A 24,733-nucleotide genomic window follows, 5' to 3' on the forward strand; every position below is an offset into this window, starting at 1 on the left:
CCCTGGAGTGCTTGTCCATAGCAGCCTCCACTTCTTCAGAGCCCTCGCCATGACTGCAATTCAATAATGACGTCTCCGGTAATCTCTTGTCCCTCTAAATCATCAGCTCCCTGGATTTTGGGGCTCCCTGTCTTCTAGCACTGTGCTCCACACAACATGGGGCATACGCAATAACTATTCGCTGGTGTTAGGTGTATGAAGAAATGAAGGAGTTTACTTCCTGCAGTTCTGAGTGGCATGAGGCTCATCAGAATCAGCACTAGAACTTTAAAAATGTTACAAAGGCTCCCATTGACAGTGCCATCACACTCTCCACGCACTGTGTCTGCCAGCTCAGTCCTTGACCTAGGGTAGAGCATTTCCTTTGAAATACTTTATCCTTCACTCAAGTAAAGGGCTAGGGTGAAGGAAGATAAGTGAGGCTTGTAAAGGTCCCACACATGATTGAGACCTTCTCCTACCCAGAATTAGGGGGTTTACTGAAGTCTCCCACCTGAAGCCCAGAAAGTTTACATGACTTGCCCAAGGTCACATAGAGTTACCATATAGTAATCTCTGCTTTAACTTTTTTTTTTTTTTTTTTGAGACAGAGTTTCACTTTCATCACCCAGGTTGGAGTGCAATGGCGCCATCTCAGCTCACTGCAGCCTCCACCTCCTGGGTTCAAGCAATTCTCCTGCTTCCACCTCCTGAGTAGCTGGGATTGTAATCAGGTGCCTGCCACCATGCCCAGCTAATTTTTGTATTTTTAGTAGAGATGGGGTTTCACCATGTTGGCCAGGCTGGTCTTGAACTCCCGACCTCAGGTGATCCACTCGCCTCGACCTCTCAAAGGGCTGGAATTACAGGTGTGAGCCACTGTGCCTGGCCTGTTTTAACTTTTTGAGGAACAGTCAAATTGTTTTCCACAGAGGCTGTACCATTTCATATTTCCACCATCATTGTATGAGGATTCTAATTTCTCCACATTTTCACCAATACTTGCTATTTTATTCTACTTCACAATAGCTATCCTAGTGGATATGAAATGATATCTCATTGTGGTTTTGATCTGCATTTTCTTAATAACTAATGATGCTGAGCATCTTGTGTTTACTGAACATTTGTTTATCTTCCTTGGAGAAATGTTTGTTCAAGTATTTTGCCCGTGTTTTAATTGGGTTGTGTTTTCATTGTTTTGTTGTAGGGGTTTTTTGTATATTTTGGATATTAGACCCTTAGCAGGTATATGATTTATAAATATTTTCTTCCATTCTATCGGTTGTTTTTTGACTCTCTTGGTAGTGTTCCTGGATGTACAAAACTTTAATTTTGATGAAGTCCAATTTGTCTGTTTTTTTTTCTTCTGCTGTTCAAGCTTTTGAGTGCCATATCTAAGAAACCACTGCTAAATTCAAGCCATGAAAATTTACCATTGTGTTTGTTTTCTTTCAAGAGTTTTAGACAGTTTTAGCTCTTTTGTATAGGTCTTTGATACAACAGTCTGGGAACTTTTAGGTGAAGTTTATTTTCTTGTTAATTATTTGGTGAATTTTCGTTAAAACGGGAATGTTATCTTTTTGCTCCATTCTAGTCACATCATTAAAAAATCAACAACAAAATGTGCAAGGCACAGCCACTGTTACTAGCAGTGCATGAAGAGAATATGTATATCTGTCCTCATAAGCCAAGAAAAATAGTGTTCAATATCATGACACCAATGCTTTTACTAATACTTCACACGCTTTCCTATACTCATCCTTCCTTCTGTTTTCCCAAAAGCTTGAGTTGACTACACACTTATTACAAACTTCCACTCCCATCCCCAATTCCTTACCCTGGGACTGTTCTGGAAATGTCACCATTCTGACACTCTAATAAAACTGGATCAGAGAGCTCTTTTGGAACCTGCTCCTTTTCTAGGGAAGCCTGAGGCAACCATCACAAAGGTTATATAGGAAAGTCTCAGTCGGGCCAGGACTTGATGGTGACTTGGAAGGATTTCCTTTGGCATTCATGGTGGGAATGAGTGGTCTGAATTGGAAAATGTACTGTCAAACCTACAAGCATTAATCGCATCTCTTACCCTACTTCTAAGTCCCAACCATTTCCTACTGTGTAACTTGCTGGCAGGGCAAATGCTGAATTCTCAATATGCTTTATTTTTTACTGTAAAACAATGAAGAAAAACTTGACCTCATGGTCTCCTGGTGGAATCACCCAGATATAACAGCATACTAAAAAGACTCTTCAAAGTAAACTTTGGGTTTGATTCCTTAAAGCTAAGCTTCCTTTAATTTTAAATTAAATTAACACTTTAATTTCTTTTGCTATAGTTTATATAAATGACAGGTTGCTTTTATAACTATCTCCCCTATAATCCTATAAATTTCAACTGTCCTACCCTGATAAGGAAATGCAGTGAGAGAAAAATGCAGGATAGATGCCCTATTAGATATTTCTTTCATCACTGGAGATACATACGTAGGATCTTTACACTAAGTCATCTTTATGGCAGCTCCAACCACAAGCCTGGATGGTCTAGACAGACATTCCCTACTAGGAAGACCATTTGTAAAGCTAAGGAGGTGGTAGAAGTAAAGCCAGAATGAGGGACCTCTAACAACAGTCTCAGAAAGTCCTGGCCTTAAATTACAATATGGACAGTCTTTGGCAGAGGCACCTCTTAAGTCTTTTCAGAACACTGAGAAATGTTCTGGGGACTCAAACCAAGGGTACCCCATTGGTTTGAATCTCCAGGACCCCATTTAGATTACAGTAAATCCATGGGGCATGGTACTGTAGAAAATCTGAATGGGAAAGAACCTTGGAGCTCCTTTCAGGCCAAGTCAATGACTTTAACAGATGGAGACATTGTGCCTCAGAGAAGTGAAGGGCTCTGTCCAAAAATCATTCTGGCAGCAAGGTGCAGTTGAGGCAGAATCTACTCACATTTCAACAGCAGCTCAGTGAGTTCTCTATTATCTCATGCTGCCTCCCTCAGCTCAATATCTAGAGCTGGCTCATGTTGAGGTAACCTGCATGCCCATAGCACGGAAATAAAAGAATGCAGACAGTATTGGGGTAAATTTCCTCCTCCTTTCCATGTGACAAATTCCTCAGCGCTTGATCATCGTCTCCCACTAGCTAATCTCCAACACCACACATGTAGACCAAAGGCAGAAGAGAGGAGAGGGGAAGTAGAGAGACAAGGTCAAATCTACTACCCATTCTGTGACATTAAAAAATAAGGAATAAGGGTTTGTGTCCTTAGAAGTAGGAGGATGGAATTCCACCTTATCTTTTCCAAATATACAGAAAGGGTAGGTAGGTAGATAGGGTTGGGTTTGGGGGATCTGGGGGGCCTTTTACCTTCTTGAAGTCTTTCTCAAATCTGGTTTCAGCTGCAGTTGTGTGCTTAGTTTGATTGTATTTACATTTTGAAAACTTTCCATGTTTATGAACAAGATTAAAATATGCATGTAATTTACATCTCCAAATTCGTGTTTATATTTTTCACAATAAAGTAACTGCTTTCCTTGGAAAGGTACCCACTGAGAAGGAGGGCTGCACAATGCACATTTTAATTACTCTGTATTTTTTGAGGGTTTGTAGCTGTTGTTTCATGCTGAGTTGCTGAGCTGTTGCTCCGTATTTACTTCGATTTTGATGAACTCACCTCATTTTCCTACGATTACATTTTGAAATGTCATAACAGTCTCACCTCATTGAACCTCCAACTAAAACTTCAATTAAAAGCTAGCAACCCCAGCTGATTCTCCTCCTCTATAGTGCTGCCTATCATGTGATTTCCCTAAATCCTACCACTTAAATGTACATGCCACACACTGCCAGGAAATGTAAAGAACTATGCTGTGGGTAAGTATAGCTCGGGGAATAGCCAGGAGCATCCCATCCCTGATGGCGGAAGTCCCTAATTACCATGCCAAGCACAGAACATAGGAAGAAGTAGGGCTTAAGGAGAAAGAGTGTGATCAAATCAGTGGGAAAGAAATGGCATTTCATTGCAGAGATGAGCTGCACACGCCCTCGTTTTTGAAAATAGTTTAACTCTTTATCAGACACATTTCAGGCAGAATTTGCATTCTAAAATACTACTACTTTCAAGTCGCAATGCCTTTGTTTAACTGCAAGCACTCAAAATACCCTCAAGCATTTAGAAATTGTGTATCTCATATACACTCTTAAAGGCTCCTGCAGAACTATTTTTAAAACAATCTATTCTTGATTTATTTAAAAAAACCTGACATACAAAAAATTAGGTATGCTGTCAGTGCCACAAAAGCATTGGTGAGGATCTGAGCTCAAATGCAGGGACCATCATAATTCCATGGGAAGCCCATCCCTGCAGTTATGCCTCCTGCCTTACCTTTAAAGACAGGGTCACTTGTGAACAGAGGCAGACAGCCAGTTCTCTCCCAAATTCAGCCTGTCTCACACCTAAACCTGTGCAGTCCCCTGCCGCAGGCTTCACTCTGCTCCCACTCCCCAAGCTAGAAGCCCAGCTGCCTCTGGTCCTCCTCTGATCCTGCTGTCTCCACCATCATCTACATACGTAGATAAGGAAAATGCAGAGGAAAAATATACAAACAGCCAGAGCTTTAACAGAGCATCAAAATAAGATATACTAGGAAGAAGGAGGAGAAATAGAATTACAATAGTTAGAAGTATTTAATCCATCCCTATTTTTCCTAACAGAGAAAGGATACAAAAGTTCAGCTTTAATACTCAATTTTAGTGTTCTTTTAAACTATTGTATCACCAAGGGAAAATAAGTAAATTGTATTCATATCAGTCTGCAGAGTTTTTATTGTAAACCTAGAAAAACTGAAAATACTCCACTGTTATTTTAAGATCAGATTAATAATTGTATTAGTTGAATATAAACTAAAGTCAAATCTCAATAGCTCTCCTGTGTAGCAGTAATAAACAATTTAAAAATATGAAAAAAATCCCATTCACAATTTAAGAAAAATAAATAAGGATAACCTCAACAAGAAATGTTTGAGATTTGTTTTTAAAACTTCAGTTAGCCTGGCGTGGTGGTGCACGCCTGTAGTCCCAGCTTCTCTGGAGGCTGAGGCAGGAGAATATCTTGAACCCGGGACGGGGAGGTGGCAGTGAACCAAGATCGTTCCACTGCACTCCAACCTGGATGACAGAGTGAAACTCCGTCTCAAAAAAAAAAAAAAAAAAAAGAAAGAAAAGAAAAGCAAAGGAAAAACTTCAGAGTTTTACTGAAAGTTACAAAAAAAGATCTGAAAGGGGCTGAGCTAGACTTCTCAGACACCTTCCAATTCTAATATATAATACAAAGCTAAATCAATATACGAAGAGGGACAAACCACAGACTACATTAACTTTAAAAAAATCATTGAGGCAAAATTCAAATAACATAAAATCTACCATTTGAAAGCAAACAATTTAGGGGCATTTAGTACATCCGCAGTGTTGTAAACCATAATCACCTCTATTTGGTTCTGAAATATTTCCACTGTTTCAAAGTAAAAGCCTGTACCCAATGAGTAGTTTCTCCCCATTCCCCACTAACACGTGAACCTTTTTTTTTTTTGAGATGGAGTCTTGCTCTATCACCCAGGCTGGAGCACAGTGGTGCCATCTCAGCTCACTGCAGCCTCCACCTCCCCATTTCAAGTGGTTCTCCTGCCTCAGCCTCCCGAGTAGCTGGGATTACAGGCATGCATCGCCACACCCTAATTTTTGTATTTTTAGTAGAGATGGCGTTTCGCCATGTTGGCCAGGCTGGTCTCAAACTCCTGACCTCAGGTGATCCACCTGCCTCGGCCTCCCAAAGTGCTGGGAATACAGGCATGAGCCACTGTGCCTGCCCTATTTTTTTACAATGATTTTACTGTATTAATACATTTTACACAGCTCTGAAAAGAAGAAAATGAGAAAATGTTCACGGGTGCCATTTGCTTGTATTGGTATATTTTCCAGTGGATGTGCTGCCTCTCAGTGTTTCTGACCAGTTCCTAGCAAAGAACTCAGTACAACAGAGCAAGTATTCAATTATATTTAATTGAATTGTATTGTAGCCAATACACCAAAAAAAAAAAAAAAAAGATTATTTACAAAGTGAAAGTCCTAAAACTTATAAGAATAATGCTGGTTATCTACGTTACAAAAAAAGTCTTTGCTTTAATCCAAAAACTACAACAGCAGCAAACCACCAATGATGTTCTAAATTCTTAGAACATCAACATCTATTTACTTCATTAAAATCAGCTTATACTCATTAGTACAGAAACCATTAGCAGTCATTTGACTTCCCTAATTCCTACATTGGTACCTGTAAATTAGAGAGTAAGTATTAGCTTTCCATTAACAGGCAATATTGTTAAAGAGTTAATATTTTCTATCAGATATTTAGCAATAGGACAAGGTCTTTCAATTATGTTACTATTTTTATGAACAGAAATTAGCAATCTGAATCTGAGCTTGTAGTTAAAAGTGCATTTGGTTTTCAGAAAGTTAAGTGGTCTGTCAGCGTGCTGACGATGTCAAGAACCTACTGGTGGCATAAAGAGACGAGAAGCAGAGACGGTGATTTCATATCCTGATCACTAATTGGTATCGAGTGCTTATCCATGGGGTCATGTCTCAATAAAGTGCTGCAGTACCGTCTACTGGAGTCATCTTGCACACTGCTCTGTCAACACCGGGCCAAGAAACCATGTTACAGTGCTTCCCACTTGTAACTTGACATTGACAAGAATACTTTGAGATTTCTGTGTTCTTTTCACCTAAAACTCTGCAGTCATTAATCTTACTAAGAAGAGGATCACACAGGTTCAGGCAAGAGTGATAATGCTGAAGTCATTTAACTCTCACATTATAGGCAAACTTTAGTAAGACTTTTATTTATTTATTTATTTTGAGACAGAGTCTCACTCTGTCACCCAGACTGGAGTGCAATGGCGCAATCTGTGCTCACTGCAACCTCCGTCTCCCGGGCTCAAGTGATTCTCCTGCCTCAGCCTCCCAAATAGCTGAGATTACAGGCACACAGCACCACACCAGTTAATTTTTGTGTTTTTAGTAGAGAAGGGGTTTCACCATGTTGCCCAGGCTGTTCTTGAACTCCTGACCTCAAGTGATCTATCCTCCTCGGCCTCCCAAAGTGCTGAGATTAAGGCATGAGTTACCACACCCAGCCTGGTAAAACTTTTTAAATGTATCATTTCCTCTTGAACATTTTCCTTAACCTTTATTTTTACTTTATTTATTTTTGAGATGGAGTTTCGCTTTTGTTGCCCAGGCTGGAGTGCAATGGTGCAATCTTGGCTCACTGTAACGTCCACCTCCTAAATTCAAGTGATTCTCCTGCCTCAGCCTCCTGAGTAGCTGGGATTATAGGCGTCTGCCACCAGGCCCCGTTAATTTTTATTTTTTTATTAGAGATGAGGTTTCACCATGTTGGCCAGGCTGGTCTTGAACTCCTAATTTCAGCTGATGTGCCCAACTTGGCCTTCCAAAGTGCTGGGATTACAGGTGTGAGCCACCATGCCTGGCAGAATATTTTCCTGAATCTTTATATAATTCCATTTATATAATCTAATTTTTTTTAAGGGATGACAGGACATGTACACGAAAACACATTTGATTATCACTTACGGTCAGTTTTCTAATCATGCAATTCTGAACACAAAAGCTTGCAAGACAAACAGAGTAATCCAATGTGGCTAAAGAAACTAACCATTTAAAGATCCTACTTAGCACTGCTCTAATTTGTGTCCCACAGTAAGATGGATAATCGATTCCCTTTTAGCCATGAATGGAAATGACCACTGTAAATGGCAAAAGTGCTGCTGCATATTTGACGATATTCTATTTGGCACATTCTATTAATTTTATTTAAGCATTCTGCTAAAAGAGGTAAAGTGCAGACTCACAAATCACCCTTTCTATTTCACATTCTTTATGGATCTTTCTCTCCATTATCATCTGACCTTCCCCACGGGGTCTCAGCTCTTCCTAACCCCTACACCAAAGCTCATTCTGCATACTCAACATCAGCAACTTCTGTGTATGCTCTGTGAGGAGATATGCTAGAAATAAATGCTGAATAAATAAATCCAGTGTAAATCAGCCAGAGTACAGCGGGGAAGGCTTATCTGAGAGACGGGAGCAGGTAGCACTGGAAAACAAGAGTGAGAAACTGGCACTTTTTTTTTTTTTTTGGTTGCTGAAGAATTTTTCAATGCTCTGAGTTTTGTATTTTTAAACTGATCTATCTACAACACCCTACTTAAAGAGCTTTTTCTTTTTTTAATTTATAAACATTTATAGCATTTTCATTCATTTTATTATTATTATTATTAATTAATTATTTTTTGGAGATGGAGTCTTGCTCTTTTGCCCACGTTAGAGTGCAATGGAATGATCCCAGCTCACTGCAACCTCTGCCTTCCAGGTTCAAGCAATTCTCCTGCCTCAGCTTCCTGAGTAGCTGGGACTACAGGTGCATGCCACCACCCTTGGCTAATTTTTTTGTATTTTAGTAAAGATGAGGTTTCAGTGTGTTTCTGGTCTCAAACTCCTGAGCTCAGGGAATCCACCCATCTTTCTCCCAAAGTGCTAGGATTACAGGTATGAGCCACTGCACCTGGCCTATTACTTTTTTTTGAGACGAAGTTTCCCTTGTCGGCCAGGCTGAAGGGCAATGGCACAATCTCAACTCACTGCAACCTCCACCTCCTGGCTTCAAGCAATTCTCCTGCCTCAGCCTCCTGAGTAGCTGAGATTACAGGCGCCCACCATCAGCTAGTCTTTTTTTTTTTTTTTTTTTTTGAGACGGAGTCTTGCTCTGTCACCCAAGTTGGAGTGCAATGGCTCAATGTCTGCTGACTGCAACCTCTGCCTCCTTGGTTCAAGTGATTCTCCTGCTTCAGTCTCCTGAGTAGCTGGGATTACAGGTGCACGCCACCACGCCCAGCTAATTTTTATATTTTTAGTAGAGGCAGGGTTTCACCATGTTGGTCAGGCTGGTCTCAAACTCCTAACCTCATGATCTACCCGCCTCGGCCTCCCAAAGTACTGGGATTACAGAAGTAAGCCACTGCACCCAGCCAATTTTTGTATTTTTAGTAGAGATGGGGTTTTGTCACGTTGGCCAGGCTGGTCCTGAATTCTTGACCTTTGGCTCACGCCTGTAATCCCAGCACTTTGGGAGGCCAAGGCAGGTGCATTTTCATTTTTTATTCTGTTGGTGTAGCTTTACTGTTAGTCTTGGAAAAATATTTGCAGGATATGAAGAGAGCTATTATAGTGGCAATGGATTTTTTCTTTTCCCTTCCACTCCCAAAAATGTTCAGATTCTTGAAAAACAATTTGCGTGTTCCAGTAAAAGGCAGAGTCTTTCTGCTTGTAGAACTTGGGGTATCTAGGGCTGAATCCAGATATTAATCCTCACATGTGTCCCCTCTCCTTTTTCAGAGCTGACTTCAGAACGTCTCAGCAGTGACTGCTGACCATTGAATTTTCACATAAACCGTCACCAGATAAAGTCAGCCCCAGGTGATGCTGCTCAGCAACTCAGAAGGGAAGGGAGGCTTCAGAACTGCTTTCCATCATCATTCCGAAGCCTCTGGGTGGGACCCAAGGAGAAGACAATCTCTCTGTATCTCCACACCCACAGTAGTATTATAAAACTCCATGGTATTGTAATCCAAAGGGAGAAAAAACAGTTGTACCAAACAAAAGGGTCAATAAGAAATAGACATCACAGGCTGGGCACGGTGGCTCATGCCTGTAATCCCAGCACTTTGGGAGGCCGATGTGGAAGTATCACCTGAGGTCAGGAGTTCAAGCCCAGCCAACACGCTGAAACCCCATCTCCACTAAAATTAGCTGAGCATGGTGGTGTGCGCTGGTAATCCCAGCTACTTGGGTGGCTGAGGTGGGAGAATTGCTTGAACCTGGGAGGCAGAAGTTACCATGAGCCGAAATCATGACACTGTACTCTAGCCTGGGTGACAGAGCCAGACTCTGACTCAAAAAAAAAAAAAATTAAATAAAAAGTAGATATCACATGTAAAATATGCTAAGATTATTGTAGCATGATTCTATCTGGACAGAATGCAGACATTCCCTCTTCACTAACAGTGTGTGTGAGATCTTCCAAGTACAGGAAGAGCTGGAAAGAAAACCACGTGCTTAGGTCACTTTTTGGCTTTACAACCTTTGGCTTCTCTCAAGGAAATATTAGGGTATAGAATTGATCATAAGGCAAATTTCTGCACCAAGAACTTATCTTTGCAATGGAGAAAAGTTTGTGTTTACTCAATATAAAATAAATTAATTAAAAAGGCTTGCAATCCAACTAAAACATACCCAAGATGATGTTGGAACAATCTAACAAAAAAATAATCACTTTGTGATAAACACTCATAAGAGTAGTCAAATTAAGTCAGAAAGTGTAAATGAAAAATTGTCATTGGTTATTTTCTATCTAACACCATGATTTAAAGGCTTACAGAAAAATAAAATAAAAAAATCATTCCGTTATCTCTCAAATCTCCTCTCCAACATAATTATGCTAAGGAATAATGTGCTTGATTATGGACTTGATTTCTAGCACTGGGAAAGTAGATGGTTTTTAGAACTACCTCCATTAGGCTAAAAGAAAGAGGACACGCGGAAACCTAGCAGTAGTAAAGGAGTAAACGATACAGACTATTTAAGGTAACATGCAACCAAGCGGGGGACCTGGAAAATCTGCAAGGTCGTCTAAAGAGTGAACCTAAGAAAAGGCTGGCTGCTGCCTAGGTAGACGATGTAGTGTAAAACAGACGACAGAGAAAAGCATGATTCCACTTCTACCTCGTTTCTGCCTGCACACCATAAACTACATCCTCAAAGTTACAAGCAGAACAAATTAAGAGAGGACTCACCCAAGTTAGGTGGCCATTGTAAGGGAATGTTTTAACCACTTTACATGGCAGCCATGGAGAAAACAGCACGAATGGTGTTGGAGGACTAGCAGATACAGTCACAGAACAACTCTCTGAAGGAAACCACAGCCATATCAGGAAAAGGCCAATGTCCTAGGCTCTTCCCTAAGGTAGAATCCCCAAACTGCAGACTAATTTGTTGCTGGGTCTGAAAAATCACCAGAGGCTGTGTGCTGCAGTAGGCAGGACCTTTGCAAACCCAATTCTGCCATTACTTACATGTGTCCCCCCAGCGTGGGAGTCATCTGATTTCTCTAGACCATACATTTTTCATTTTAGAACAGAGACAAAAGCAGCACCTACCAAATGTGAGGGCTAAAAACGAGGCAATGCAATAAAGCATTTAGCAAGGTGCGGACGACACAACAGTTGATCAGTATATAAATGCAATTATTTTATTTTAGAATTACATAGAAAGTATTTTTGTATTTAGAAAAGCAAGCAATGGTTACTAGGAGGCAACAAGAGTGCACAAGAACCAGACGATGTTATCTCTACCATTTTCCCCTGGTTTTAAATATAATGTGTTTAGATTTCTGCAAGATCGATCTCCCAGTGGGTAGAAGGAGATGATGGATTGGTTGCTCATACAGCTGGACGGACTGGTAGCTAATTGAACAACCATGCCTAAGGAGTATTGCTCAACAAATATTTTACTGTGTGCTTACTATGTGTCCAGCATGTCCTATATGCTAGGGATTCATAAGTGAGTAAGACGAAAGTTCCTGTCCTAGTGGAGCTTATATTATAACGAAATGAGACAGTAAAATAATAAATAAATTACACAGCATAGTAGAATACAAAATGTTATGGGGAAAAATTAGACCAGGGTAAGGGTATGGGAGTGAGGGATGGGGCTTTATGCTTGTAATATGTCTGTTAAATGAGCATGCTATTGAACAACCAAGACAAAGTGTAAGTCCCAGGCTGTTAGCCTCCTCCGCTCTTCCTACCTATAAACCTGTAATATTTTTTTCCTTCCACTATGAGAACTTCATTACTCTGAATCATAATTACATGTTTAATGTTTATCATTGTCATTAAGCTGAAAGCTCCAGTGTCTAGGGAGAATGGCAAGACTGAGGAAGGGTCTCAGCATTTGAGGAATGGCTAAAGAAATTGTCACACAAGGAGAATCAAATGGACCACACTGGACACTTCATATTTTTAAGGGACATTGTTCTGGGACAGGGTTCGAACGCATTCTGGGTCATTCCAGACATAGGAGTTTGAACTAATGGAGGAAAGTCCAGGGATGATTCCAGCTTCCCAAAAGTTCTTTTTCACAATTAGAATAATCTACAACAAAAGTAAGTATGATTGATTTCATGTTCAATCGGAACTTAAATGACTGAGTGGAAGTTACTTATTAACCTATACCTCCAAGATGTAAGATTATTTCTAACTTTAAGACTATAATTCTGGTCATTTCCAACAAATTTTTGATTAATAAAATGTTGAATGGCAAATGTCTGTATCTTCTGGGTTAGTATTATACTGTAAATCTATGAGTTCTTTGTAAAGAAAATCCATACAGAGAATACAAAGATTATTTATTCTGAAAGTACCAATCTAAAAGTATGAAATAAGAGTCATTATAGTAGCCAACAAACTAAATGGATTAACTGGGTAGAGAGTTGAGAGATTATAATTAGTGATAAATCAATAAAATATTCCACATGAAAATCTATTACAACCCTGTTTATGTTATTTAACTTCAAGCATTCAGTTCTATATGCTTATAATTAGCAAGCTATAAAAGATGCCATCCATAAAAACATAATGAGAGGAACTGTTTATAATGATAATTTAGATCCATTTGCACGGAGAGGAGGGTTCACATGGCTACAGGTTGCAGCAAACAAAAGGTTAAGCTCATTATTGAGGAAAATACTACATTTAGGGAGCATTTATTAGACACTTAATCCTATCAGGCAGAGCCTTGCCTTAGAAAATACCTCATAAATAATGCTTCTCACAAGACCATGCAAGATCTTCCAAAGTGAGGTAGGAAGTACTGGGAGTCTATGACATCCTGTAACTTTGCTGGACTTGACTCATCCAACTGTGTTAGTAATAGTTGAACTCTAGCTGATGGCTTTTATGTTCTCTTTCTGGTTTCTCAAGTCTTCCTTGTATTAATGTTTTATTAAAAATATATTGTGTATTGGGAAGACCAGTGGAGAAAAATTTTACATTTTCCCTTTCTGTTTCTGGGCTGGAGTTTGCCTTCTAACAGCACTTTGTCTCGTACTCTGAGCACTGTTTGAGGCTTCTCAGGGGCTTGCCAGTGGCAAAATCGAGGCTCAGAGGTGGGAAACATAAACCCACAATACAGAGACCCTCACTTTTTAGATCCTTTTGTAATTCTGACTTTAGAAAAATCAAAAGTTTGCATTCAGCAGAGAAGAACCTTCTTACCCTTTTCACAGAAACTCTAATATCTATAAAGACCCACTCAGTGAAGCCTAAAATGCTTTCTAGACACATAATTGTAGCAATAAAAGTTTGTCTTCATCTCCCACTGTAGCTCTGAGCTGATAGATACAATTTGTTACTCCACTGACAACCTGCCAACCTTCACAATAATTAGAGGAAATGGTCTTTTTCTAGATATAACATAATGTAACCTTCAATATTAATGTTTTTTCTCCAATGGGCATAGGTCTAAGACAGAACAACTCTAAGATGAGTCCTAGCCTGAAGTCACAGCGACCTTTAATGCAGGTCACGAGCAGGACAGCAATGATCAAGGGTAAACTCCAACATACATGAACCGTAACCTAGCAGCCAGCCGTCATGTGACCTGCTACATGAACTGCCCTCGGAGCCAAGCAGGGACCCCAACAGTCCTCATTTAAAAAGAAAAAAATAAAAGAATCTTAATAGAGAGATTGGGGGGCTTATTTTTCATGATCATATGCCTTGAAAGGAAAGTCCTGGAGTCAGCTCTGATCAATACAGCCTCTCCTGCTTCCTGCTTTCAATCTGTTAAGCAAGAAAATGCCTTTAAGTTGGCACGAATCCCACTGTGCCCCCAAAGAAGAAAAAAAACAACCTCTCAAGAGAGACTGTCTAATATCCACAGAGTCAGTTTTTAGAAAAACAAAACAAAACAAAAACCCAAGGAAATGAAGACTATCAGGAGAATACTCCTGGAAAAACCCTCCCCAAAACATGCCTGAGTAAAAGAAAAGTCTAAAGACTAGAGAAAGAAATTATGTCCAGGGAGTTCATAATCTGCTTGTGAAAAAATTATAGTATCTAGAAAGTCAATGATTAATAAATTCATGTGCTCATTCATTCATTCATTCACAGATGACTGCTGGGCACCAATGCTGTGCCAGTACCAGGGATACCATGGTGAACAAAACCCATAGGCCCTATCTCTTAGGGAGCTTACATTCTACAGGGGAGTAGGCAAAAGATAAATAAATACAACAATTTTAGATAGTGACAAGCGCCTGCAAGCAAAGTAAACAGTGTGACGTGAAAGGGCTGGTCTGATCACTATGATTCCTTTCAGCATGAAGCTTCCCTCTTATCACAAGGTATAATGAGGACTTTTAGTCCTTTGGATGGAAGTCCTAAGACGAGAGACTATATTAATCATAATAAGTGTAAAAGCCAAAAATACAACAATGGAAATTTCAAATGAAGAAGCAATACGCAATCTCAATTTCTACCACATCACCAAGACCCTTGGAGGAACCTATTTATAGCTTTATTGCAGCCAATCTGAAAAGGTAGAGAAAAAAATCACAGGTTTTTGAAAAGAAATTTTGCAAATAACATGGCAGTATTGCAAAATGCAAATGGAAATGCTGCTGAGCCATCTGCTCAATATTACAGCAACATTGGGAAAAGGCTCTGAAAGAAATGATGTTTGAAATCATTAAAAAAATAACATGTCAAGTTTAAAATATTCAAGAATCTTAAAACCAGCATCAACACATTCAGCAACCATATGGCCTTACAGCAGGTTAAAAAAATAATCGCCCTGCTTGCAATTTCTACTTCAACCCAATGGTTTTTAAAACATGTTTCTTTTTCCCATTTGAGTACCTTTTCTCTCCATTGAATTTCTTGGTGTTTACAATTACTTGAATTATACCTGGTGCATAATTTTTGTTTCACCCTTTCTGAAGTAGGAGATAAGACAGTAAGGAAGATTAAAAGTCACCTTTTCAAGAAAAAGGAATGTACAGATGACTCTATATAAATTGTTGAGCACATCTTGTTTTAGGTTTATTGATTCCTCCATCCTGATCTCATAGTCTCAGTAATAACTGCTAATCTCATTGAGTATCGTAATTTTCCAGGCTCTCTGCTAAGTGCTTTACAGTCATTATATCATTCAATCACCACACATTTATGAAGTAGACGCTGTTAGTATCCACATTTTCTAGATGCGAAATTTCCTCAAGGTCATACGGGTAGCATGTGGCAGGGCCACAGTCCAAACCATTGTGTGAGGCACGTCTGTGCTCTTAACTGCTATTATATGCAACAATTCAGTGTTCAGATGTTTGTGTCGACTTCTCAAGGTTAAAAATGAGCAATACATATTTGAGGGTAGAATTAGCTCCCTTGTCTCACCAAAAAGAGAATCTTGGAGAAGTGTTTAAACTAAACTCTAAACCAGGGGTGTCCAATCTTTTGGCTTCCCTGGGCCACGCTGGAAGAATTATCTTGGGCCACACATAAAATAACATAAACAGTAATGATAGCTGATGAGCTTAAAAAAAAATTCATAAAAATATATCATAATGTTTTAAGAAATTTTGCAAATTTGTGTTGGACAGCATTCAAAGTTGTCCTGGGTCTCATGCAGGCTGTAGGCCGTGGGTTGAACAAGCTTGCTCTAAACAACAGAATTAGATGCCTAAAGAAAAGTTACTGAAGAGGCAGAAGACAGAGTCAAAGAGTTGGGAAAAGCAGGAGCAAATGCAAGAAACTGAGTGAGTTAACACCTTCAGCATGGTTTTAGAAGATTAAGATCAGAAAAATTTACCCTGCTCCCCACAATAGGTCAGACACCCAAAATTTCAGCCTGACTTTCAAAATAACCTTTACAAAACCTTCAGTTACATTGTCTTCAACAGATGATATGCCCTACTGCATAACAAAAAGCACCTACTGCCAGGTGAGTAACTATTGCAATTACAGCAGCGGAGTTTCTGTTTGAGTAAACATTCCAGCATCTATCTGAGGATAGCCCAATTGCACCTAACACAGTATCTGACCAGCATTGCAGAGATGTGTATTTTGCAAATCAAGTGAAGAGTTTGTGATAAATATTCAGAAAAGTAATCTGAAGTCCATGGGTTGATTAATCGTTCAAAACTCATAAGTCAATACCAATGTTTGGTAAAAACTACAAAATTTGGCTGGGTATGGTGGCTCATGCCCGCAAACCCAATACTTTGGGAGGATGAGGTGGAAGGATGGCTTGAGGCCAAGACTGAGACCACATGGGTAACATAGCAAGATCCCATCTCTACAAAAACATATATATATACATAAAATTATAAAAACATATATATAATTATATATATATATAGTAATTATTATTATTATTTTGTTTAGACAGAGTCTCACTCTGTAACCCAGACTGGAGTGCAGTGGCACAATCTTGGCTCACCGCAACCTCTGCCTCCCAGGTTCAAGTGATTCTTCTGCGTCAGCCTCTGGAGTAGCTGAGACTACAGGCGCACGCCACCACGCCTGGCTAATTTTTGTATTTTTAGTAGAGACGGGGTTTCACCATATTGGCCAGGCTGGTCTCAAACTCCTGACCTTGTGATCTGCCCGCCTAGGCCTTCCAAAGTGCTGGAATTACAGGTGTGAGCTACCGCGCCTGGCCAATAATTTTTTAAATTACAAAATGTATAAAGGGCCAGAGAATTACAAATTTATGATGGAAATCCTTGGTGTTTCAAATGAATTAAAAAACTAATTTCATTCAACTTGTTAGCTTCATATAGTATCTTGTGGATACAGTGGGAACCCAATACATGATTACTGACAGCAGTATTAATTCACATATAAAAATATTACATCAAATGGTCAGTGTCTGGTGTATGCATTTTAAATGCTAAAGTTGTTTTTATATCTGGATTGTAAGAAGACTTTAAAAAATTACAAAGCATATTTAAACACGATGACTAGTTTACAATAAACCTGAGGGAAGTTAGGCAGTAGGAATACCTGCCAAACACTTTTAAGTTCTCTAAATGTAGAGATATAAACAAGGTTATATATGTAACACTATCAATAGCAAAAAAAAAAAAAAAAAAAAAAAAAAGAAGAAGAAGAAGAAGAAATAGATGAACATTGAGCCAGTGATTTCCAAAAATCTGAAAAGCTACTTTGCTCTTTACTTGGGTCTACAAGTCAGCAAGTGAAGGAGTTACTGATGCGCATGGCCCCAGGCAATGGTCTCAGTGCAGAACTTTATTTGGTCTTATGAAACACTTTCCCAAAACTTACACTTGGCATTCCTCTGTCTGTTGCTTTTGCCTAATGATCTTATCTCTTGACTAGTTAGCAATCTTGTCTGTCTTTAGCAACCCTTTAAATCTCATGCAGCCAAAAGATTATAAATAAAGCAAATAAACAACAACTTGGGTAAAACAAGTCAGCATGATAAGCAGTTGAGAAGTTACACATTTATCACAGAAAACTCCATATAAACAAATCCACCAAACACATAATCATTAATTACGGCTCACAACCTCCCATCACTTTTGCCTTTTATTTTCTAATTTGAGGTGCTTGGTAAATCTCTGGTCTAGAGTGGCATTTTATTTTTGCAGCTCTTGGCTGTAGGTAGAGCTTGGCCTCTTCACTCATCAGGAAGTCTTGAGAACAAAGACACTAAGGTTTAGAGCGTCATAACTGGAAATATGAAAGGCATTTTGCAACATTATCAAAAACTTTAAATGAAGGTTAAGAAATAGATCTGCATATAATGGTCAATTTATTTTTGATGAAAATGATTAGTCAAAAGGTAACTCAGTGAGGAAAAGGTAATGTTTTCAAAAATGGTTCTAGAACAACTGACTGTCCATATGCAAATAGATGAACCTTGATCCTTGCCCCATAGCATATAATTAAATTGTCTCAAACTGCATCTTGGACCTAAATATAAGAGACAAAATACAAAATTCTTAGAAGAGTAAACACAGGTGAAAATCTTAACGACCTTGGGTTAGGAAAATATTTCCTAAATAAGACACAAAAAACACAAAGTACAAAAAAAAATCATTAAAATTAAAAATTTTTCTTCTTCAAAAAACTGTAAAGAAAAGAATGAAGAGATAAGGGGTAAAGGGCTTCTTTTGGGTGTGATGGAAATGTTTGAAAATTAATTGTGATGGTTTCGTAAGTCTGTAAATATAGTAAAAACACTGAATTGTACACTTTAAATTAGCAAATGGTATGATATGTGAGTTATGTCTTATAAAGCTGTTACAAAAAAATTAGGAGAATACACAGTCTGGGAGAAAATATGCAAAACATATATTTGGCAGAAGGTTTATAACCAGACTTTAGAACTCTCAGAACTCACTAAGAAGACAATCACCTCAATAAAATGAGAGCAAAAAAATCACCTTGATGGGGTATGTCAAAAGGACAGCTAACCAATAGAAACAAGTCCTAATGGCTAAAATTAGAACAACAAAATAATTAAATAAAGTAGCATTGAAAGTATTAAAAAAAATTTCTATGATCCTACATTGATACAAATAAATACCCAAATAAATAGATAAATAAATAGGATAGATAAGTATCTGTGCTTAAGAACTAAAATAATTTATGTAGCTACCCTGCCCTCAAGGAGATGGAGCATAACTCCCTGGCCCTTAAGTCTGAGCTGCAAACAGTGACTTCTTTCCAAAGAGTATAGCATGGAAGGAGGGAAAAAGGGTAACTCTGCAGTGAAGAAGCCTGGCAAAACACTCCCTCTGCCAAGCACTTAAGGTCAACATCAACTGTGTTAAGTCATGTTGATAGTACGTAGACCTGATATGATGTGATTAGATGGGCACTTTACCTGTGTGGTCTTCCTCCCTAAAACCCATAATCCCAGCCTAAACATAAGTAAAACATTGGACAAACCCCAAATTGAGGGGCAGTCTATAAATGTCAGACCAATATTCCTCAAAACTCAAGGTCATCAAAAATAAGAGAAGTCTGAAAAACTGTCACAGTCTAGGAAATCTAAAAAGATACAACAACTACATGTGTGGTATCCCAGATGAACTTCTAGGATAAGAAAGATACTAGGTAAAAACTAAGCAAATCTGAATAAAATATTGACTTTAGTTAATAATAATGTATCAATATTTGTTCCTTTGCTGTAATAAATATACAATACTAATATAAGATGTTAATAATGTGATTTAAACAAGAAACAGAATTTTATTACATAATATTCAAAATGTCCAAGATATAATCCAAAATTATTAGGCATACAACCAACCAGGAAAATGCGAACTCACACGGGGAGATAGAGCAGATGCCAATAGTGAGATCATCCAGATACTGAAATTCTCAAATTCATTGAATTGTCCATTTAAAATCAGTGAATGTTATTACACATAATTATGCCTCCAAAAAAATGAACAAAGCAAGAGTAAAAGTTGTTAAAAGAGGACAGATTCTGCATTGATAATGAAGGGCTCTATAACAACAACAAAAAAAAGAATAAGAAATAAAAGAGGACAGATAACGGGAGTAAAAGTTTTAAAAAGAGGACAGATAACATTGAAGTATTACATTAGTATTAATTTAGCTTGAGTGTGAGATCAATTGATTCTTATAGAGCATTCTGGAACTAAAGAAACCACTATCCATATCATTATTTCTTGGATAAATTATGTTTTAAGTTTCAAACAATCAGCTTACAAAAAACCTTCTGACACCTAATGCTTTCTTAAGTGAATGGCCAAGCATTTCAGAAAATGTTGAACTCCAGAGACCCCATCTTATACCCAGGAACATGAGGCTTCTGATTATTTGGGATTAAATTATATGTAAGTATGTCAATGTTATTCATATCTCTCAAAGGATTTTGGAGACAGTCAATTTGGAAGAAAGGTAGGAATTTTAGAAAACTCTCTAAAATGATGACATGGGGCATATAGGAGAACTATTCAACTTTCTCCCTTCCTCTGGCATTGAAATTACTGTTAGAAATTAATGAGTTCTTTTATAGGGTACTACTCATTAAGTTCCTCAGTCCTTTCCTAGAAAGAACCACAGAGATAAATAGTGTTCTAATTTTTATCTTTACTTTTTACTAAACTATTTGCATAGGTACATAGGTTTCAAGAAGATTGCTCAAATGAGTATTTATTTTCTCACAGAGAAAAATCTGTGAAACTGATCATCTTTCACTCTAAATAAATGAATAATCATAATTGGTATCTATGTTTGGGAGCTCAGTTGCAAACTGTTCCTATAATTGTGCCACTCATTTACAGGCACAACAGAAAGAATCAGAACATAATCCCGCACCCTACTTATTTGCATTAATTTTGATCAATTGTCACAGTTTACAAGACTGAATAATTTTTAATCCTAAAGTAATTATGCTGATTATCAAATGATTCTGTATTATTTAGTTTTTAGAAAATGTTTAATACAATATTGCATTCTCAGATGTTGAACTACAGGGCTTTTTGTTTCACTGTATTTGCTTTATGTCCAAGAATTGAGAGGTTTTTCCAAGTCATTCTGTCAAGAGTTCATTAGAAAAATAAACTAAAGTGAATATACGTTGTGCTTTTTAGATGTAATGACATTAAGATATAGGAACGTAACATAAGAGCTCATACACACACAAATCCCAGCTTGAGCAGATCAACGCCCTGCGTCTGATGGTGAAGGATCCCACTCATCCTTCAACCCTACTCAATTCAACCTTCATCCCAAAGATAATTAATCATCACTCTCTTTTATATTCTTCCAAAGTACTCTGTGTCTCCATTGTCACATTTGCCCTTGACTACCTTTAAGTTAGGGAAGTCTTTCTCCTAAAATTGACCTTAAACCCATAGAATTCAAGATCTCATTAATGGCTTTTTTCCCCTGTCATAAACTAAAGAAAAATAACTAGTTTATTATACTGGATTCCTCTTCAGAAAATATTCACTCCTCTCCTCCTCCCACTGTGGATGGAATATCCTCCCCTACCCCTTGACTTTGGTGGGCCAACTAACTTGCTTTGACCAATGGGATGGATCAGACATGACAGCAGCTGAGGCTTAAAATGTGCTTCTTCAGCAGGGCTCACCCACCTAAACACTGCCATTACCATGAAAACGACGCGCTCCAGGTATCATATGGTTGAAGGAAGACTGACTTGCAGATCAGATCTGAATTCAACCTTCAGCATGGAGCTGGGCCCAGCCACTTTCAGCCTGGAAGAAAGTTAATAAATAATTGCTGTTTTGGTAAGGCATGGTGGCTCATGCCTGTAATCCCAGCACTTTGGGAGGCTGAGGGAGGCGAATTAATTGCTTCAGCCCAGGAATTCGAGACCAGCCTGAGCAACATGGTAAAACCCTGTTTCTCAAAAAAAAAAAAAAAAAAATTAGCTGGGCATGGTGTCACTTACCTATAGTTCCAGCTACTCTGGAGACTAAGGTGGGAGGACTGCTTGAGCCCAGGAGGTTGAGGCTGCAGTGAGCCATGATGTCACCACTGCACTCCAGCCTGGGTGACAGAGTGAGAACTTGTCTTAAGACAAAAAATGCATCCATAAAAAAGAAAGAGATCATGTCCTTTGCAGGGACATGGATGGGGCTGGAGGCCATTATCCTTAGCAAACTAACACACGAACAGAAAACCAGATATGACATGTTCTCACTTATAAGTGCGAGCTAAATGATGAGAACACATGGACACATAGAGGGGAACAACACTCACTGGGGACTTTTAGAGAGTGGAGGGCAGGAGGAGAGAGAGGCTCAGGAAAAAATAACCAAAGGGTACTAGGCTGAATACCTGGTTGATGAAATAATCTGTACAACAAAACCCCATGACACAAGTTTGCCTATGTAACAAACCAGCACTTGTATCCCTGAACTTAAAAGTTAAATAAAAAAGAAAAATATGTTCTTCTAAGCCCTAGAATTTTGGGGGTGGTTCCGCAGTAATAGCTGACTGATACACCAGCCTTATTAACATGGAACTTTATTCTCTATGAGTACGACTGGGTTAAATCACATTTTGGAAAAACTGCCAAAATAAAGCAGCTCTGCTTCTCCTATGTCATAAGCACAGTGCTAAATTGAGTTCGGATGGCTTTCCTCTAATAGAATTATTTTACACTTGCCCACATCAAAGCTAATGTTTCTCCTTGCTGCCCACTCAGTCTTCCAAGATTTTCCTGCAAGTTATCCTCAGTACTCTGGTGCACTACTCTTCAGAATAGCTGGAGCTATCTGTAGACATGCCACTCTGCATCCTGCCTTCTAGAACTACATCCTTTTTAGTATGGAATTTCTTTTTCTTTTGAGAGTGGTCCAGGAACCACCAGCAGCACAAGCATTTAGAACGGTTGTTAAAATTACCAATTGCTGGGCCCACTCCAGACCTACTGAGTCAGAATCCCTGGGGTAGGATCCAAGACTTTACATTTTTAACCAGCTCCCTAGGAAATTCTTATATTACAACCAGGTTTGCGAAAGCCTGATTTATGAATATGCTAACTAACTAGATTCCAAGCCAATACCTAATCCTAGAAGATTTTGATGATTATCCACTATCATCAAGAAATGCATCTGTTTGTTCCTAATTTTTGTTTTCTATGTGTTCATTTTCCATCTACTTCAACACATTACTTTTTCTTCTCTTCATTTTTTATCACATGAAAGCTCAATATTTTTAAAAAGTAATCTTGGTACAGAATATTTTCAAAGCCTTTGTTTGAACAAAAGAAGAAGCTGCAAAATTCTGAGCAAGTACCAGGAAAAATCATCTTTGATCAGATGGTCATAACCCACAACATACTACAGAAGGGCCAGAGGAAACCAGCAGCTAAGGCCAGGGGTGCCCAGCCAGGAGCATCCAGTCCCAGCACACCAGGCTCCTAGAACTTTCAGCCAATAAAGCTTACAGTCGCCCCCCAACCCAAAAAAGATAACCTAAATAAGTTATTACAATGGCTCTTCTTTACTAAGAAATGCATATATTCTCTCAAAAATGTGATACTTTGGTTAGTCAGGTTATTTCCACATAGAAACCATACACTCTGCTCCTCAAAGTGTTGTCCATGCATTTTAAATTTTTTTAATTTATTAACAATTTTTTATATTAAAAAATTTAATTGTGGCCAGGTGCAGTGGCTCACACCTGTAATCCCAGCACTTAGGGAGGCCAAGGTGGGTGGATCACCTGAGGTCAGGAGTTTGAGACCAGCCTGGCCAACATGGTCAAACCCCGTCTCTACTAAAAATACAAAAATTAGCCAGGTGTGGTGGCTGCTGCCTGTAATCTCAACTACTCGGGAGGCTGAGGCAGGAGAATCGCTTGAACCTGGGAGGCAGAGGTTGCAGTGAGCTGAGACCGCATCATTGTCCAGCCTGGACAACAAGAGTGAAACTCCGACTCAAAAAATAGTAACAATAAAATATTTAATTGACAGATAAAAGTTGTGTATATAATTCAAGGTATACAATGTGAGCATCTGACATATATATATATATATATATGGGGGGAGAGAGAGAGAGAGAGTGTGTAAAGATTACCACAATAAAATTAAGATGTTCATCACCACCCACAGTTATCATGCTCTGTGAGTTTGTATTCGTGTACAAGTTAAGACACTTAAAATCTGCTCTCTTATCAAATTTCAAGTAAGCAGTCCAGTATTATTATGGATAGTCACCATGCTGTACACCAGGTCCCCAGAATCTATCCATCTTATAACTGAAAGTTTGTACCCTTAACCAACAGCTCCCTCTTTAAATTCAGTGATTCTCCCCACTAAAGGAGAGACAGCCTCAGACAGAAGTGACTCACAAATCCGAATTCTTTGGGTTTCTAGCGGAAAGAAATCATATTGGTAACAGACCAGATTGTCAGCCATGTTGCCAGTTAAAAATCGGTTTTGATCAACTGCTCCAAAATTGATGTTGACACTGATTCTGTTGCAGGTGCAGATTCCAATATCGCCAATTCAAAAGATATGCTGATCCTTTCTATGTAAGAATGCATGCAAACTTATATGTAGGTTCTTCCTATGATACGGAGAGTAGAGAAATGCCCAAGAACACAGGCTTTAGAGTCAAACTACCTGGATTTGACCCTGGTCACTCTATGTGCCTCAGTTTCTCCCGCTGCATAAATGGGGGTAATAACCTACTGCAGAGACCTGTGTATAAGATGGGTTATACACTTAAAATCAATGCTTAAATAATGCCTCATGCATTAAAGAGACCAACATTTGAAAGCTGTTATCATTCTTCTGAAATTCTGGAGCGCATTCTTGGCACTGTTACAAAGCTTTGGTTGGTCTCCTCTGTACTTAACCACTTCCTCTTTTTGTTTTCTTAAGCGTTTTATCTTGAAACACATCATATATACAAAAGAATGGCCATAATGTGCATGTACCTTGTAGAGAATAACAGTAAAATAAATATTTGTGTACCCAAACAGCGAAGACAGAGTTATAACAATAAATGTTCAGAGCCACTGCACTCCTCATTTATCTCACCAGACCCCCTTCTCCATTCTAACTGGCG

General features: G+C 38.7%; 1 protein-coding gene across 7 annotated transcripts in view; it reads right to left on the bottom strand.

The window, feature by feature from the left end:
- Positions 1 to 24,733, bottom strand: part of AFF3 (ALF transcription elongation factor 3) — a 565,049-nt gene that overhangs the window by 302,269 nt on the left and 238,047 nt on the right. The window lies entirely within an intron of this gene.

The sequence above is a fragment of the Aotus nancymaae genome, unplaced genomic scaffold, assembly GCF_030222135.1.
Source record: "Aotus nancymaae isolate 86718 unplaced genomic scaffold, 86718_ANA_hifiasm-v0.15.2.pri h1tg000131l, whole genome shotgun sequence".
In the NCBI taxonomy this organism is placed as follows: Eukaryota; Metazoa; Chordata; class Mammalia; order Primates; family Aotidae; genus Aotus; species Aotus nancymaae.